Raw genomic sequence first — 5,512 nt, 5'->3', positions numbered from 1 at the left:
TGGCATTCAATTTCGCGGGGGCACGCAGGTGTCCCCTTTATATAAAAAAATTTGATGGGATTTTACCGCATGTATTATCGTGCCTTTTCCCGCCTGTTTTACCGCGTGTATTACCGCGAAAATCTCTGATGAGACTGCATGTGTTACGCTGGCTGTATGACCTCTTGTACCCACCTCCCCTCTATCTTTAATGAGTGTCAGTCATGTCAGTACCAACATTCTTGATTCTTATTTTTCCTATTTAATTTTTTCTTATTTAGTGTGTGGTCGTGTGTGCAGGTCGATTGGGATGACGTGGGTCCGCCGGTTGGCGCGGAACGAACTCGATGGTTGAGCGAGCGATTACCATGTCCATGTAGGCGATGTAAGCGTGCGATTGCACGGCTTCGGCGTATATGTTTGGCTCGCGTGGATGATTATGGACTATGGGACGATTCGAGAAAACGCGCTCGAATGGAAACTAGCGATCCGAGGGTTTTGACATCCATTGATGTCGCTCCCGCTCCCCATTGGAGTGTGATCGAGGGCGGAGGTGGGAGGAGGACGGAAGAGCGATTGCGCCAGGAAGCAGTCATGGGAGGGGGGTCACACCCGCCGTCCGATGTGGGTGGGTCCACACGAGCGCATGCACATCCTACATCCACCACATATGGGGATCCCACCACCACCCCGCCCCACATGGAGGTGGAGGAAGATCATTTGCACAATATAGTTGAGGATCTTCTTGCACGTGAGGCGGCGAATGAGTGTGAGCCTGAGTGTGCATGTGAAGAAGCCGCCCAAAAAACCAAAGATTCATTGCTAGAGGCAACACACACCGCTCTTTACAAGGGATGCTGTTACTCCATATTACGAGCGTCTCTTGAGATCTTGAATATTCAAGCAATGTTTGGATGGAGCAATGCAGGGGTCAATGCACTATTGAGGTACGTTTAAGTGTAATAAGTGTTAGTTGTGAGTTTTTTTCGTGGTTATATGCAATAACGAGTGTTCTTTAATTATGTCATAGGCTATTAGGCAAGATGATGCCTAAAGGCAATCATCTTCTAGAAAATCGAAGGAAGGCACGACAGGACAGGGCTTGGGATGGACTATGATCGCATACATGCATGTGTCAATGATTGCATGCTATTCCGCAATGAACATGCAGGGCTCGATGCTTGCCCCGAGTGTGGAGAATCAAGGTACAAAATGGGAATGCAAGGAACCACAATACCTCGCAAGGTTCTTCGTCATTTCCCCCTCATTCCCCGCATCAAGCACATGTTTAGCACCAAAGGAACAAGCGAGCTTCTTACATGGCATATGACAAATCGCTCCACCAATGGGGTTATGAGAGTGCTGGCTGACCCGCCGGCATGGCAACACATTGAGCAGACATGGTCGGAGTTTAGAGAAGAGCCTCGTCACTTGAGGCTTGGTCTGGCTAGTGATGGGGTAAACCCATTTGGGCATCGGTCTACCATGGAGTACTTGGCCAGTGGTTGTTGTGAACTACAATATTCCACCATGGGAGTCAACCAAGAAGGGGAACATTTTGCTCTCTCTTCTAGTCCCAGGAAAACAAAAGGTGAAGAACATGGATGTATATTTAGCACCTTTGATTAAAGAGCTTCAAGAGCTATTGAATGGCATAGATATTTTTGATGTATCAAGACCACTTCGTGATCGGCGCACAATGATCAAGTGCATTCTCATGTGGACCATGCATGATTACCCCGGGCTTGGAGAGATTTATGGTAAGCTTATACTTTGTGACGCTCTTTAATGTATTTGCATTGGTCACTTATATGCGGTTATGTCTTTTGTTTTTGGACTATCGACATCTGGACATAGGGCATGCCCAACTTGTGGACCCTCACTCGTGACAGAGAGACCCGCTCTACTTGGTAAGGTGATCTACCCCAATAACCATCGCTTCTTGCCGCCCACACATCAATCTTATGCTCCACCGTGCAATGGGATGGAGCCACTCCATTGGACCATGGCTGATTGGGCAAGACATTGGAACGAGCATCACAACACATTGCCTCCTCCCAATGATCCACCTAGGGGTATGTTTAGGTACTCTATTTTCTTATCACTACCCTATTCGGCTTCATTGAAAATCCAACACCTATTGGATCCAATGCATGTGTTCAAAAATGTTGGGCAAGCTATATGGGATCACATAGTAGGCAAGAAAGATTCATTGGGGGCTAGAGAGGACATGAGGGCCATAAGGAGGCTCCCTCCTTCGGCCACACCTCTCATGGGGCCTCGGGGGAAGATGGTTCTTACAAAGGCACCTTGGATTCTATCAAGGGTGGATCAAGAGAGGATGAAACAAATCATTGCATCCATCTGTACTCCAACAGGTTATATGCGTTCGCTCAAGGGTGCCTTCACTAAAACTAATAAAGGAGGATCCACACAACTGTATGGGCTCAAATCCCATGATTGACACAAGATTCTTCAGGTAATGTGTGTGTGTGTGTATCTGTGTGTATGTGGTTTAGGGTTCTGGATACTAATAAGTCTTTTTGTTTGTGCAATAGTTTTTGCTTCCAATTAGCATTAGTGGATTTGCGGACACGAAGGTAAAGACTGCAATATTCAAGGTGGGAGAAGTTGTCAGGTATAACACATTTGATCCTCCCTCCTAAACTTTACTTTGAAGACTAACTTTACTATGAAGATTATGAAGGGTTTTTTGGTTACAGGTTTGTGAGTTCCAAAGAAATCGAAGTTTCAGCCATTCCAACAGCTCGACTTCTATCGATTGAAGCAACTTGTGGTATTGAGGATGCATTCCCACGTTCTATCCTTGTTAGCCAAGTTCACCTATTGCTCCATCTTGTTGAGGAGATAGCCATTTGTGGTGTGGTTCACTCCAGGTGGATGTTCTTTCTTGAGAGGTTCCTAAAGACCTTGAAAGACTTTGTAAGGCTACGATCACAACCAGAGGTATTCATCGATCTTAAGCTTTAAACCTTATTAGGATTGGATTGTATTCACAACGCGTTTTATTGTTTACTTTAATCACTAATGGTTTCATGTGTTCAGGCAAGCATGGCAGAGGGTTGGATTGTACAAGAGGCTTTTGTGTATGTCTCTCAATATCTTTTCACAATAGACCCATCATTGCCTCGTTTAAAGACGAAGGAAGAGGATCCAAAAAAACACGCAAACATTCCAAGTGGGAAAGGTTCTCTCTTGATTTTGGATAGGGAATTTCAAGCCATGGTCAACAACCATTGTCTACTCAATGCTTCCATCATGGGAAAATGGGTGGATATGTATGTGGAGGTGCGTACAACGAGAGAAAGGGAGAGGGAAGCATGGAAGAGGTCGCATGGAGGTAGGCGACCACCTCCCTTTCCTAAAGAGCTTGCCAAATACCCTGATCTAATTCCAGTTGGGTGGATACACAATGCCATGACCAAGGCCAAGGCACAAGGAGAACAAATAAGCCCTAAAGAATGGGAGTACGCATGAGGATGTCTACCAAGGGTAATATACTCAATGTGTTTAGTATGTGTGTGCGAGTGTGTGTGTGTGTGTATGTGTGTCATCTCTCTCTCTCTCTCTCTCTCTCTCTCTCTCTCTCTCTCTCTCATCTATCTTGATTGGTTTTTGCAGGCCTTCACATTCAACTCTATGTGGTCCGAAGGACGTCATTTTCTAACCCGCAAGATAGATGAGCGTCGAACCACTCACGATAGTGGAGTTATGGGCAACTTTGACACGACAACACAAGAGGTGAGGGAATGTGGAACAAATATCTCTTTGACTGCCAATGGTTTGCGGGTGAGGTTAAAAGACATGAGAATGGGCTCTATATCGTAGACTTCGGGCAATTTCATCGCGGGAAAACCAACAACTTGGTGCAACCTAGTAGTTGTGAGCAGGTAAAGTCCATGTGCAACTCACTAAAACATTATATGATACATATAAAACTACATTCATGTTGTTGTTTGCTCTATGGCCTACAGGTGTTTTATGTGCTGTGTATGTATCGAAGACAACTTTGGTATGCTATTTCAGTCACACCACGGAGCAGATCTATCTTTGCAGATACGAACATAGAGACTTTGGCAGATCCCACCATACCATCTCAAGAAGACGCCAATGACGATGATGCAGTTGAGGTCGAGGAGAACCAACCATTCCCAATAACCAACCATAGTGAGGAGGAGGACGAGGTTGGAGAGGATGATGATGATTCAATAGGAGAGGCTGTAGAGGATGAATCAATAGATTTATTTGTTGATTTAGCTACCATATGGTACAAGAGGTTGTGTGCTCTTGTGACGCTCTTAGCGACGGAAATACACTGGGTTTTTATAACCCCCGGCGTCGCTATAACCGTCGCTAAAAGCGTCGCTACGAGAGCGTCGCTATAGGCGTCGCTATATAGCGACGCTCATAGCGACGCCTATAGCGACGCAGATAGCGACGCTCTCACAGAAGAGTATAGCGACGCATATAGCGACGCTACAGAGCCATAAATAGCGACGCTTATAGCGACGCCTGAGAGAATATTTTTTTGGTGGCAAGGCATTGAATGCCCTGCCACCCATCAACCATATTGTACTTGATTCACTTTTTAAAAAAAGTGCAAAGGTAAATAATAGACCCAAAATAGTCACCCACAAGACGCATTGTTTGCAAAATTGACAATTGTACACATCATAGACAAACTGAATTGATTGGCAAATGTAATAATGACAATTGTACAACATCATAGGCATAAAGAATTGATTGGCAAAAGGAATTGCGGTGACAAATGTAATAATATACATGGTTCAAAAAGACGTATAAAATCCGTCTCATGATACATAAGCTATGAGAAACCCTAAACTAATGCTATCTAGCTACGGCTAAACTGACGTCGTCTAATCAGACGTCTCATCGCGTCCAAGCGGCGTATTTGTCGGATTCTGCAAAAAAAGACAATAAGACAGTTTTCAGTAAATATAAACATATAACGACATTTATAAAACAATACAAAAAATAAAAAAGAGTAAACCCTAATACTAACCATGCCGCCGCGAGAACTGAGAATGTCCATCAGGGCGTTTAAGCCCTTCCTGCCTGCGTACTCGCGCTCGTACGGTGTGGGATCACGTCCTGTCATCGACCACTGTCAAAACATACAAAGATTTCATTATGTTAGAACTAAAAAACTCATAAACCCTAAACTATCGAACATGCATAAAGAGCAATGTGAGAAGACTTACAAAATTGGCCTCAAATGATGCCCATCCACCGCTCCCCAAGTGGTGCGAGCTCCTTGCCTCTACTCGCGCTCTGGCTGCATCCTTTTGTTGCTTCCACTTGTCGGGATTCTCGCGCGCTGCTTTCTTCGCATTCTTCCAATCTTCTTTGGCCAGCCAATCTGGCCTATTCCACCCATTCTTGATTGCTTTTTGCACTTCGGAACGCTTGTGTTTGCAGTATTCACGCATTCGAATCTTCATCAGGTCTTCATTGAAGCGCTGATCCCGTGTTGGAACGGGAAACTCATCAT

At 44.9% G+C, this 5,512-nt stretch overlaps 1 pseudogene; it reads left to right on the top strand.

Annotated features, from left to right (window-relative positions):
• Positions 1-885: 885 nt before the first annotated feature.
• Positions 886-4,068, top strand: LOC147458704 (uncharacterized; annotated as a pseudogene).
• The last annotated feature ends 1,444 nt before the right edge of the window (positions 4,069-5,512 follow it).

This window comes from Adiantum capillus-veneris, chromosome 4 (genome assembly GCF_014529385.1).
Source record: "Adiantum capillus-veneris isolate H3 chromosome 4, ASM1452938v2, whole genome shotgun sequence".
NCBI lineage: Eukaryota > Viridiplantae > Streptophyta > Polypodiopsida > Polypodiales > Pteridaceae > Adiantum > Adiantum capillus-veneris.
The sequence above is the reverse complement of the archived record's forward strand: the minus strand, read 5'-3'. Positions and strand labels throughout refer to the sequence as shown.